Here is a 14654-nt window from a genome sequence, read left to right on the forward strand (position 1 = left end):
TGTCAATATTTTTGGTTCTTAAGCCAACATTATTTTTTGTAAATTTGATAAAACGGCTTGAAAACATCTTAATTAAAAAAGAAAAACGTTTTTTTTTTCTCAATTATTTAATGTAGTAGGCTTTACAGGGTTAAAGTCCCACTCTAATCATCTTTTAATCTATTTTCAAAGCATTTCCATTGTTTTGTTACTAAATGATTATGCTTTAAAAAAAAAAAAAAACTTGTGTTGTTTTACAGGACATAGTGTCTGCAGAGCGGCAGAGCAACCCCGCCCCTTTTCCCCTCCGAACTTTCTAAGAGCTCGGAATTGGGAGCTCCAGGCCCATTTATCCCATTTTATATGTCACCAATAAGCTCTTTTTCCAACTGAATTTTTTCATCTGCTCCTGATTCACAGCAGTTTGAATTAAAAAATACTTTAATAAGCTTAATTTTATTCATATATGTCCGACATCATCAGAAAAAATGCCACAAGAACATGCTAAAAACACAACTTTCATCAGTCTTTAAGGCTAACCTAATGGAAATAATTGCTTTTTTCATCAGATGACCAGTTCATTTTTCACATGTAAGAATGTAGACGTTCAGCAGTGAGGGAATTAAATCAAAGACTTGTTTCCACAACAATGACAGAGCTGATTTGTGTTCCACCTGGACGTTTTTCATGAAAGGTCAAAGCTAATAATAGCTTGGCTTCTGCTGTCACTTTCTCTTGACCGGTCTGACTTTATGTGACAGCACAGCACGCCGTGGACTCCAACACAAGTGTTTTATAAGAGCACTGAAGGCGGTGCACGCCGCAGCAGCAGCAGCCAGGTAAGTGGTGTGTACTTCCAAGCTGAAGCACAATTGAAATGCATTAAGAATTGAAAACTTTCAGCTTCAGTGCGTTGCCATTCATCACTGATTAGAAAACTGTTCTGATTAGTATCCAAGCTGATGACTGAAAAAAAAAAGAAGTGTCCATTTTCATTAGTAAAAGCTCTGGAGACACAGCTTCCCGCTTTGCTCGTATTGATTCTCTCTCTGTAGCTTTTATCAAGATTGCAGTGTTACAAAGTGATTAATTCTCCTGCAGTGAGGCCGGCATTGACATTAATCATCCTGTACGCATCGATAGAGAAGGACGCACATGTATTGTGACCTAATTACAGTTCAAATTATTTTGGGACTTGATGTGTTTTTTTGTGTATCTGCACTATAAACATGTCTGCGTTTGACATTCATTCAATTTGTCCTGATAAAATTTGGTTTAAAATATTACTGTCTCACTTTTATTGCAGGACTGTGTGTGTTTTGGGGCATCTTTTCAATTAGAATGCTAATAAAGAATATTAAATGATTGTAATACATTTGTACCGGTCATTGCAGGTTATTATTTTCAAGAAATAAAAAATAGAAAAAATAATCTGAATCGAATCGATCCAGGCTCTTGTGAATAAAATCGTTTCTGAAAATTATAATCGATACCCAGTCCTATAATTTTCAGAGATTTCGCAAACAATTCTGCTTCAACATTTGTCACATGTAATAAAAAGTAATAAAATTAGCAAAAAAAAGCTTGTATGTTTGTAAACTGATATATAAGACTTTTTCAGAAATCTGAAAACTAAAAAAAAATGTTTTTATATTTTTATTTGGGGTGGATAACAGAAGAAAACAGGTGGTGATGTTTTGTGATGTTAATCATCATAAGCAGAAATCCATCCATATTTGTTTCAATGAAGTCCAAAGTATATAAAAATGTATTGTATTGTCCAGGCAGTAAGAAAAAAATATTCTTGTGAGAAAAAGTAAAAAGACAAAAAAATTCCAACAGTATTTTTTTAATTGTTTGAATGTTTAGTAAGAATTCCCACTGGTGATTTTCAGCTCCTTTCCGTACGTTTTTAAGCACGTAAAAAGTCAATCCCACTTTCAGCGATTTCAGGAGTCTTGGTATCAAAATGTTCAGATTGTTCAGGATATTACAGCTTGTACTTTTGGTATTCATAAACTATAGTTTTTGGAAATATTGAGCAAAATATGCCTCAGAGGAAATTAATGAGGAAGTCTTCAAATTTCAGAATTTTAAGTAGATTAGTAACAAGACTTTAAATATATTCATGGACTTTGTTTTCATCTTTTATAGTCATTTCCAGAAAATGTGGAGTTTAGCTTCTATTTTAGCAACATGCTAACGTTTTTGGCTAATTTGTTATCTACTGGAGTTCTTATAGGGTAATTTTGAGTTTAATGTTTTAGCAACATGCTAACGTTTTTGGCTAATTTCTTTTCTACTGAGGTTTATAGGCTAATTTTGGAGTTTAGCTTCTATTTTAGCAATAGGCTAACTTTTGACTAATTTAGTTCACTGAGGAATTTTGGGCTAATTTGGAGTTTAGCTAGTATTCAACATACAAGCTCGTATTCTTTTCTTTGACAAATTTGGCATCTACTAAGGTTTTTGGGCTAAATATTTTTGCAAAATTAGCACGCATTAGAGATTTTTAAGGAATTTTACTGCAAAGTTTTCAGAAACTTAGGACAACTTCAGCACTTTTTCATAGTTCTTTAGTGAAATTTTCAGTCTTTTAGCAAATTTAGCATTTTTTAAAATGGTTTTGCATCCTTTCAGGAATTAGAGTAATTTCAGCTTCAGTGTTTTCCTTACAGCAAAAAGCATTCACACTAGCATTATCACAGGTAATCCAAGTGTTCTACTTTTAATAGGTATTGTATAGTGTGTTTTTACACTTTCATTTTATGGTTTATCAAGCTATAGATATTGATTGTTTCATCTTTTCAAAGATCTGGGGGAACTTTCCATCACCTTGTTAGGAAGCTTTATCAGCTGTCCTTCCAGTGCTGTGATGATTGGAGTCATTAACTAATTGAATGCAGAGTACAGTCAGCTGTAGTGTGTCGGTGCGGCCCGGCCGCTGCTGTGCTGACTCATACTTTGAAGTTATATAATGTTAAAAGGATAAGTTAAATGAGGCTGTTTTCCAAAATTAAATGAATGCAAAAGATATGATTCAGCAAAGTGTGGCTCTAATCGATTCATGAACGAAAGGTTTTAGGACTAATGCAGAGCTTAAAAAAGGCACTAAATAAAAACTTTACAGTTAATGTTTGAAAAAAAAGGTTTTTCTGAGTAAATAATTTTGCTGAGGTGAATGGATCTGTTAGTGTTCAGCAAAGAACATTCTGCTCATGTTGCAGACAATACCAGAGGTCCACATTGGAGTAAACAGCAGCGAGCTCAGCATGACAGCCGGACAAGGTCTGCCAGCAACAAGCCTGAGCAAACACAAAGCCTCAGCATTGTGTGGCAACTACAGTCGCACAACTACAACTGTATAAAGACAGATAGACAAGCTGATGCATGTTCTGTGCACAAACACAGCAGTGAAAGGTGGGTAAATATCTCCTCTCTACTGTTCAGACAGAGCATGACACACTGCAAACATGGAGCTCTTAATAAACCGGTTCTACTGTCATCCCAGTGACATGTGTCACTGACAACAGGCAGACCTTCTATCAGTTATCCAAGACCATGAAAGCTGAGCTGTGGTACCTCTGTTACTGTACAGCCCCCCAAACAACACGTTTCATGGATGTGGTGAGTTCCATCCTACCAAGAGCAGAATATCTGCCTCTGATCTCAGACTGGGTGGGATTAAGGTGTCACAAAGCAAAGAAAAATACATTTTGAAAGACACACTCCGGTAAAAATTGTGTTTGTTTCATGTTTCTCATGGTGGAGGACGTATGAAAAGACATTTACCATTAAAACTAAATATTTAAGTATTTCTTCATTCAAATTGTGGTGAATCAGGAAAAGAAACTACAATCGTCATGCTACAAGCTCCCTGCTGTATTTCATTCTGATGCATCCACTTACAGACAAATAGATCCATGAACGTCTTTGTTTTCCTCATCTGAACTGACAGCTGGCTCCAAACTGTACGGCTGGATAACTCCGATATTGCTCGCCATTTTTGTTGCACCAGTTACTATCTGTTGTGCATTTGTCAGTAACTAGATTTTTGTATATACATTTTTTGGAAAAAAAATTTTCTTCAACTTTTTTTTTTTTACTTCATTTTTTTTCTTCAATGTCCCTTTTGAGGCTCCGTACCTTGGGGAGTAGTAAACACAATCGATAATTTTAAAAACATGTTTTCTAAATATTCCCATCCATTAGGTTAAGCAGGCAGTTAAAGGGTTTAAAAAAATGTGAAAAAATAAATAAATGTTTGCTTTTAAAACTCATTGTATCTATTTTCAGAATTAGTGAGATGCAAAATCTAACATTAGTTGTTGTTTTTTATTCCTTGTTTTTCCTGCCGTTCTCTTCTGCGAGCTCTCTACTCCACCATGTCATTATTTATGTTGTGCTGCTCTGATTCATACTTTATAGCACATAGTCTGTTGTTTTAAATCAGATTAAAGCAGTAATCCCCAGCAAAAAAAAATAGTAAGACTTTAAGCCACGTTTGTTTCATTTCCATCAGAGTATAGTTGTGACCCGAACATGCGACATGCGGGATGAGAGACAGGCCCGAACATGCGACATGCGGGATGAGAGACAGGAATCGAGTATCTACCTGACAAACAGTCTCTCTGGGCCCGGACTGCCTCAGGGAGAGCGATCCGAGTGAGGAGCAGGGAAAGCTGCAGTAATGGAACAACCTGAGCTGCTCAGACTTTAATGTGGAAAATCACCAGGACGAAGACTCTCATCGTTGCTGCTTTTTGTCCTTTTAGAATATTTCTATAAGCTGTTTGTCATTAAATCACCTTTAAAAGACAGATTTCTTTCCTTTAAGTTATATGACTTACACCTAATTTTCTATTTGCATGATTTCAGAGAGAGGTCTGTTGGTTTGTTGGTTTGATTCTCATTGGTTGTTTTTTGTGAACATTGCAAGTGGCCAAAAATGTGTAAACAGAAGTGTGAGTGATGATTGTTGCACTCAATGGTCAGAAATCCCAACACAGAAGAAAAACTGTAGCCTCCGTGTTTTGATATGTGTGTAAAACTAGTTCAGCATTTTTTTCGGTTTTCAGCATTTTTTTTTTTTTAGATTAGTTGACTAATCGGGTCATGCACAAAGTGGTTGTAAACACATCTGAACCATCATTAGCTTTAAACTAACTAAAAACTAGATATATTCACACTAACATTTTCTGCAATAATGCTAGTGTGAACGCTGTTAGCTGAATTTGGCTGCTGAAGATGCTAGTGACGATAGCTGAAGAAGCTGAAATTGATAGCTGAAACCGCTGAGGTTGATAGCTGTAAACACTTAAGTTGATGGCTGCAAACGCTGAAGCTAATAGCTGAAAACGTTGAAGTTGATAGCTGAAAACGCTGAAGGTAATAGCTGAAAACGTTGAAGTTGATAGCTGAAAACGCTGAAGGTAATAGCTGAAAACGTTGAAGTTGATAGCTGAAAACGCTGAAGCTAATAGCTGAAAACATTGAAGTTGATAGCTGTAAACACTTAAGTTGATAGCTGAAAACACTGAAGCTAATAGCTGAAAACGCTGAAGGTAATAGCTGAAAACGCTGAAGTTTATACCTGAAAACATTGAAGTTGATAGCTGTAAACACTTAAGTTGGTAGCTGAAAACACTGAAGCTAATAGCTGAAAACGTTGAAGTTGATAGCTGAAAACGTTGAAGTTGATAGCTGAAAACACTGAAGCTAATAGCTGAAAACGCTGAAGGTAATAGCTGAAAACGCTGAAGTTTATAGCTGAAAACATTGAAGTTGATAGCTGTAAATACTTAAGTTGATAGCTGAAAACGCTGAAGCTAATAGCTGAAAACGCTGAAGGTAATAGCTGACAACGTTGAAGTTGATAGCTGAAAACATTGAAGTTAATAGCTGAAAACGCTGGAGGTAATAGCTAAAAATGCTGAAGGTAATAGCTGAAAACGCTGAAGCTAATAGCTGAAAACGCTGAAGGTAATAGCTGACAACGTTGAAGTTGATAGCTGAAAACACTTAAGTTGGTAGCTGAAAACACTGAAGCTAATAGCTGAAAACGCTGAAGGTAATAGCTGAAAACGCTGAAGTTTATAGCCAGCTAAAATATTAGTTAAATGCCAAATTAGCCTAAAAAAAATCCTAAGTTCACTAAAAAAGCTAGCATGCAGCTGGAATATTAGCTAAACTCTAAATTAACCTTACACTATGCCAAAATAGTCCAAAAAGCTAGCATAATGCCATTTTATCTTTCAACTTTACTACACTCCAACTCCATTTAACACAATGTAATAATAATAATATTAATACATTTTATTTGAAGTGCCTTTCAAAACACCCAAGGACACTTTACAGTAAAATAGCAATAAAATAATACACATAAAAGTAACGACTAATGGACTATTTTAATAGTTGATTAGTCGACTAATCATGGCAGCCCTACTATCAACATATCAAGGTGGACCGCTGTCTCTTCATTGCACCAAGTCTTCCCCTGGCTCGTGGTTCTAACATGAGTTCAATAGAAATATAAGCTACAGTCAAGAAAACCTGCAAACATCATCGATCTGAACCAGAAGTCCTCAACTGGAACAGGAAGTTGCTTCATGTTGGAGATGAACTCCTAAATCATTGGGATTACGATGAGAATTGATGTGTAATTCTTCCATCTGCCTTTTATTCTAGGTTTGTTCTGTGTAGGGTCATTGGGGTTGCTGGAGCCTATCCTAGCCACTCAATTGCAAGGTTGCTAAAAAAATCTCCATGGAAACAGTTATGGTATTTACACTTTTGTTTAAGTTGATTTAAAAAAAAAAAAAAAAAAATCAGTTTCTGCCCCCGTTTTAAGTTATCTTGAGCAATAAAACTTCTTTTATTCTGGTGGCCGTAACAGTTTCTGTTTATAAGCTTAATTTATACCATGTTACAATTCTAAAAAAAAATGTAAATATCAATTTTGAAAGAGTTAAAGTTACTATCGTGTTTTTGTTTTATTCAATATGTTAAAAATGTGCTGTAAATATTATTTTTTAAAAATGCTGCATTTAAGTGGCTTTGATGTACTTCAATGTTTTAAATGTTAACAGGATCAATATAATTCCAGTAGATTCTGAACTGAGTTTGAGAACCCTGATTTACATTGTCTCTTTGTGTGTTGTCTAGGTCTGACCCTGTCATGGGCTGTCCAGGGTGTACCTGTCCTTGTGGTGAAGTGACTAGGATAGGCTCCAGCAACTTTAATGACCCTGCACTGAAAAAAACTGGAATAAAAGATGGATGGAGGAATTACACCTCAATTCCGAATTAAATCCAATGATTTAGGAGTTCCTTCAGAGCACTATGCAGAAAAAGCAAACTATTCTCAAATTTCCAACGTTCACTCTATTCTCCTTCACCCTGACTGATAATAGATTGCCATATTGAATTCAAAAATATCTCGGGGAAGGAACCAGGAGATTTTCTCAATCCCCCCATACTGTGCATGCATTTAGCTAACAGCAAAGACGTCCTCCCACCGACTGGAGGAAACATCCAGCAGAGCCTGACTCAGTGAGGGCAGCCCTCTGAGCATGCTCCCTCAATGACTGACAGGAAGTGATGATGGATCAGTTAATGTACAGTTAATGTAGTTAATTACACTTTCATTTGCATCCTGCATCACACCAACCTTATGATGCAAATATCCTTTAAAACTCTGAGAATGAGTGAATCAGAGTTACAAGTGAAGCAGCTTCAAAAAGTTACAGTAGTAATGAGTAATACTGATATTGAGCAATTTGAGTCATCTTTATAGAAAATGTGCAGTTTATTTCCTTCATTTCTGACTAAGAGAGGCATTTTTTTTCATACTTTTCTTCACTAATAGCCCCTACACTATGGAAGCCCACACTGTTCATAAGTAAATAAATAAATACAACATTATTTAATACAGCAACACTCCAATAAAAGTCTTTTCAATAAATAATTGACCATTTTATTATGAAATACATTTCATTAAAATTTAAATGGACCATTTTATTATGAAATACGTGTCATTTTTACTTTAAAACATAATTTTTATGTTAAAAAATTTTCATAATAAAAAATATATATCATAATATTTTTTTTCATGTTGGATATTATTATAATCATGTGGGTTTTTTTTGTCGAAACTTTTATTTCAAAATTACTGTTTTCCAAAGTGTCCTTTTTATATCACAATGCTGTTTTTCAGAACGACGTATTTATTTCATGATGAGCTTTTTCCGAATAATGACTCTGTCTGTCAATCACTGAAAGTGGGTGGGATCTAAACGTTCATTGGCTGATCCTCTGAAATCGACTTGTATGCCTAGACTCCTGCTCTACTGTGTGTCGCCCCGTACCCAGACAGTAACGCAGACAATCACCAAGATGAAATATTTCGGTGACATCCGTGTAGCTTTGCTGAGCTTAGCGGATCAAATAGAAACAGGCGATCTGTCAGGACACGCTATTTTGAGACGTTTGGACGACATTTTTGAAAGGATCGGTTTGGTACACGCGGCAGAAGAGCACGCTAACATCCACGACTCTATTTACGACGCTGAAGTTGGCTTCCGATACACAGCTTCCGATTCGCGAGAGCGTTCCACTGTATTTTTCGAACTCAGACCACCTAAAAACAGGTCCTGTTCAAAAACTACTGCACCTAGACAGTTCAAACCAGGATTAAAGAACGCTCTCGCGAATCGGAAGCTGTGAATCGGAAGCCAACTTCAGAGTCGTCTCTCTGTCTTTCTCTCATCCTTTGTCCACTCCGCACCCCCTCGCATTTAGCGCATACCCAGCCGCGTGCTCGCTTATGTTCAGACCCCCCCACACACACACACCGCCGATTGCCGGATTGAGCTCAGCGCACTCCCACCCCGCCGCGTGCGTTCCCGCACACATGGCGGTGAGACCGTTTTTGTGTTTTTGTGACCGCATCTTGAAGAGAAAAATGTCAAAGAAGACAGTCTAATTCTAATTCTATGATGAGGAAATAAAAACCCTAAACCCGCCCAAAACATGCCTACCCGCCCAAAGCCAATTTCGCCCGCAAATTTAGAAAAAAAAACGCCCAACTGGGCGGGAACCCGCCCAATCTGGCAACACTGCCCTTAGCACGTTGAATCGTTTTGGAGATTAATTTGACGCGCTGGGTTGCATACTCCCATCTATTGTTGAGGAGTGTGTATTGCACCATCATGTTCGCTGAAGGAACACTCGATCGATGTAGTTGGTGCTGCTGCTAATGTCTGATTAAAGGAGTAGTCAATTACAAACGTGTCCCCGCCTTGTCTGGTTTGATTGACAGACAGAGTTATTATTCGGAAAAAGCTCATCATGAAATAAATACGTCGTTCTGAAAAACAGCATTGTGAAATAAAAAGGACACTTTGGAAAACAGTAATTTTGAAATAAAAGTTTCTACAAAAAAACCCCACATGATTATAATAATATCCAACATGAAAAAAAATATATATTATGATATATATATTTTATTATGAAAATTTTTTAACATAAAAATTATGTTTTAAAGTAAAAATGACACGTATTTCATAATAAAATGGTCCATTTAAATTTTAATGAAATGTATTTCATAATAAAATGGTCAATTATTTATTGAAAAGACTTATTGGAGTGTTGCTGTATTAAATAATGTTGTATTTATTTATTTACTTATGAACAGTGTGGGCTTCCATAGTGTAGGGGCTATTAGTGAAGAAAAGTATGAAAAAAAATGCCTCTCTTAGTCAGAAATGAAGGAAATAAACTGCACATTTTCTATAAAGATGACTCAAATTGCTCAATATCAGTATTACTCATTACCACTGTAACTTTTTGAAGCTGCGTCACTTGTAACTCTGATTCACTCATTCTCAGAGTTTTAAAGGATATTTGCATCATACGGTTGGTGTGAACAGTTTGGGCTTCCATACTACACAACAGTGCTGGGCAATATGGAAAAAAATATTAGGGCTGTGTTGAAAAAATCGATTTAAGCTTTATAGATCAATAATTGATTCACAAAATATCTAAATCAATTTAGCACATAAAGCTAAAGTCCGCTAGCTTGATGCTAACGTTCAATAGAATTTCCCATAGGACGGCTAATGCTAACACTCGGTTGACCCAAAAAATACATTGCTGACTAAATTAACATCTTTATTTACTTACAGGCATTAATTTTTCAAACTCGTTTAAGGAAATACTTTTTAAAGTAACTATTTGTGGTCCAAAACTTCGTTTTTACCCTCATGCTGTTGTCTTCTTCTTGAATAAAGTGTATTTTTATAGCGTGATCGCCACCTAGTGGCCAGACTGAAACATTCTCTAGGAGAAGCAGAACTGTTCACAATGTTAATGATCTGAACATTTTAGTCAGAGATTCTCCTTTAAAGAAATCATGTAACACTGTATTATATTACCAATCTCATTATTTTACTGATACATTTTACAATATGTGAACTGTATCAAATTAATATAAATATATTCAAATTAAATAGTAGATTTTTGATGTATTTCTAAACAAATGTGTTAAATTTGTAAACTTAAAATGGAATTGGATTAAATTAGGATATAAATTATTTTACATCACAATGATGATATCTATCACGATACACCACAATAAAGTATCATTTCAGTTATTCTCTGAAACAAATTGACAAAAATGTCATTACTATTTTTTCAATTAACTGAAGTGTCATAAAGGAGAAACATTTTTCTGAAGTACACAACAGTTTCGAGTTTATTTGTAGGAAATTGCACAAAAGTTCAGAAACTATAGACCCACAAAATATGTATCGTCATATCGTCCAGTACTACTACACACTATTACTAGGATTAAATAAAAAATGTGTCTGAAATCTCATCAATATTTAATGGATGGATTGATAACAGTAAAATAGAAACAACTAATAGAAATATTTATCTTGTGTACTGTTAGTAAAAGTACATTTCAAAACAAAAATACATTTCTCATTGCATTTTATGGTAATTAGCGAATCATACAGATATTTTTTTAATATGTTTAGTAAATGCCATAAACCTTCCAGCTTTTAAGTCCGTTAGCTTCTGTTCTCTGATCTACTCTCCCTGTGGATGGATGCCGGTTGGTGTTGTGGTTTAAGGCCAGATCTGTTTTTTTATTTTTTTTTTAATTTTAGCTTTAATATCTTTATTGCTAACAGAAAGTCAGATCCAAAAAAGTAAAACCACTAAAAGGGCTCCAAATTTAATGAAGAGTTTGAACTGGTACTGAAACTGACAGCCGGGACAGTATATAAGATTATCTTTAAAGAACATTAAATCCAGAAAGATCCCTTCTTAAAAGTAAAAGCTCAACCATTCATATAAGAGTTTCTGTCATGTCACTGTTTCATTCTGAATCTCCAGATTCACACCGGTCCGATCTCTGGTAAAAATAACTCTTAGATTTTATTTCAATACATTTGTGGGTGTTATACTGGACGTGTTTCAATGACTGTCATAGACTGTATATCACTGGACAGCATGACCCCTCCCCCTTGTGTTCCAAACAGGAAGTATCATCAGGTTCCAAGAAACCAAAATCCCAAAGACTTCTATAGAGAAATAAACATGTATTAGTCAGTCATTCTATCAAATTAATCATTTTTCGTATCATCTTCTTCCTCATCCTATTTTTTAAATCATATTTTTCCTGAGTTATTCAAGTTATAATCTGACCAATCAGATTTCTCAATAAAACCATGGGCCCACCTCGAACGTTTGATTGACAGCTTCTCCCCATTTGCATCCAGTGGGAGAGGTGTGGACATCTCAATCCTAATTGGCTGCCCTTGAAATATGACTCGACTTGGACCGACCAATCACTGTTGAGTGGCTCCAAATGGCGGCGTCCATGAAAAAACGGCGACTGGATTGGCTTAATTTTGCTGGAGCTGAAGGTATAGAGGTATTTCTATGGGCGACGTTACAGTCGACTTTGTCCATCTTTATTTATGGTCAATGTTCTGTATAGTGTATGAGAACTGGACCGAGTGACCCCTCCCCCCGGTGTTCCAAACAGGAAGTACCTCCAAGACGCCAAAATCTATTGACTTCCATAGAGAAACAAACAGCTAATAATCAGTAATTATATTTGCCAGAATTACCATTCTTGCTTTAATATTTTTTTAACACATTGTTGATCATTCTCATTTATTTTTTACATTATTTTCTGCAGTGCAAGTTATTCAAATTAAAAATGAGCCAATCAGAGGTCTCAATAAAACATGTGGTCTCGACATTTGAAATGTTTGACAGATTCTCCCGAGCCAGCTTTCAAGAGGTAGGGGTGTGGCCTTCCAACAAGCTCACCCCTTATTGGTGGGAGTGGTTGCCATAGAAACGCTGACTTAGACCAATCACTGCTCAGTAAGGATTTCTGGTTTCAACATCTGTCTCACAAAAAATGGTGACTGAGCTGGAAGTAAAACACTCTTCTGATGATGTCACAATCACTCAGTCCAGTTCTCATTTACAGTCAATGGCAGTTTTTCTTAATCCTTTATATTTGTTTGCACGTTTATAATCATACTGACTAATTAAAAAAAAGACACCTACCAAAACTTCAAAGTTTATTTCAAAAATACACAGAGCATTGTTTCTGTTATATGACTATTTATTACAAATTTTATCTTATTCCTTTACTTATTTCACTTTATTCTTAAACTCTTTAGTATAAATCACAATTTTATTCTCTTAGAAAAATATTCTATTATTTTTCTATTCTATTTTGTTTTATTTTAGAGTCCATTACACCTGTTAAAAATATTTCTTTCCTTGATAAAATAGAACTTCCAAAGCTTGTAAAGTCACATCCTCGATCATAAAACAAACATACAAGTGAGCACTTAGAGTAGAAACATCAAAATAACAGGGTTGGTTGTTTATACAGAAATGTGTTGTAAGTGCAGCTAGTGCTGCTTTAACAATAAGCAAAGCTTTCTATTTCCTCTCTACACTATACTGTTATTTTTCTGGTAGCTACATCCGTCTTAAATTATCTCAAACAATGACAATAAAGTGTATCACCTGGAATTTTCTGTGTTTTTATTTCACTTATTTGTCTCTTTGCAAATAATAAATTCAGTTAAGAAAAAGGAAATGGCATTAATGTTACATGCAGAAAAATGCTAACTCTCATGGCAGATGTGGAAGAACTCGGTGGTCGAAAGCTTTCAGACAATAATTAAAAAGTACATCTTGTACTCTGCAGTAGGAAGAGGGAGGCATCCATATGTGACATACTGTATTCATGGCGGATTACGTACACTTGAGTTGCAACATATATCTCCAATGTGATGTCACCCACGTTCTGTTATTTCAAATAAAATCACATGAAGAGGATGAATGTTGTGTTTGCATCCATGTTTTTTGGTTATAGCGTTACACTGTGTGCATGTCAGGATACAAATAGTTAAATCCTGTCTTTATATAGTCAAGTCTTTTGCACAAAAAAAGAAATTGTTAGATTTCTTTGTTGGCAATCTGCTGTCAATGGGGGAGAAGTGTGATTGCGTTAAGCTGTGATTTTGCTGCCCAGATTGCGGGTAAGGGGGTATTTCACCTGCTGCTTCTCAGCTGTCACCCTTTTCCATGTCCACTTTGCATATCCGAGCTGTCATTGCACGGCGTTGCCTCCTCGCTTTGCTCTGGCTGAACTGAAACACGCTTTAGAATGTGTTGCCGCAGCAGAGAATAACTTCTCCTTGCTCCGGTTTTTGCATCCTGATTGACGTGTTTTATTGTTGACTGAGCGCCTGAGTTTGTTGCTGCCAGCTAATCATCTTTCATTGTCAATGGAGACCTTTTTTTCTGTCTAAACGCAATTTAGTGATCTTACATAATAATGCAAATGATTTTCGTGTCATTCTTTTGCACTCCATTTGCTGCAGCTGTCTTTTGTTTGCATGACTACATGTTTGGTGGTCTGGGCAGTTTACATTTGTGATTGCAAAATAACAAATGGGCCCATTTGGAATTCCTTCTGACATCATTTAAGAAATATGGAAGGCTTTAAATCTGATGCATATTTTTACGGTATTTTTTTTGAAAAAGAGTGTTGCACAAAACGGAGGCAGCATGTAATAAAGTCTCATTTTGTCGAACGTCTTTTGCACAAAATATTTTCTCAATGAAATGAGACAATCTGTGGAACAGTCTCCCCACAATATAACATCTTAAACTAAAATGTCCATCTTTGAAATATAAATTCAATTCTGGTTATCAGAGTAACAGCAGTGCAAACACATTATATAAAATATATTATTTGGTTTTGTGAAGTGTGTAATACGAGTATATTTGAGTAGATTTTTTTACCTTTTTTTAATGGTTAATTAATTTTTAGTTTTTAGTGTGTTACTTTTTGTAACACATTGTAGTACACATCTTAACCATCATTAGCTTTAAACGAACTAGATATATAGCATTATATAGCAATAATGCTATTGTGAATGCTGTAAGCTGAATTTGGCTGCTGAAGATGCTAGTGCTGATAGCTGAAGATGATGAAATTGGTAGCTAAAATTGCTGAAGTTAATAGCTGAAAACACTGAAGCTGAAAGCTGAAAACACTGAAGCTGATAGGCAGCTAAAATATTAGCTAAGTGCCAAAATACCCTAAAAAACAAACAAAAAAAACACTA

General features: G+C 35.5%; 1 protein-coding gene and 1 long non-coding RNA gene across 12 annotated transcripts in view; one reads left to right on the forward strand and one right to left on the reverse strand.

The window, feature by feature from the left end:
* The window catches only part of cadpsb (Ca2+-dependent activator protein for secretion b), a 119397-nt gene that overhangs the window by 93628 nt on the left and 11115 nt on the right, over positions 1-14654 (reverse strand). The gene's annotated exons all lie outside the window — the stretch shown is intronic.
* Positions 3091-4548, forward strand: LOC112145473. Its single transcript, XR_002919076.2, has 3 exons — positions 3091-3399; positions 3491-3606; positions 4502-4548. It is a non-coding gene; the product is annotated as an uncharacterized LOC112145473 (long non-coding RNA).

Source organism: Oryzias melastigma, linkage group LG5, assembly GCF_002922805.2.
Source record: "Oryzias melastigma strain HK-1 linkage group LG5, ASM292280v2, whole genome shotgun sequence".
Classification (NCBI taxonomy): Eukaryota; Metazoa; Chordata; class Actinopteri; order Beloniformes; family Adrianichthyidae; genus Oryzias; species Oryzias melastigma.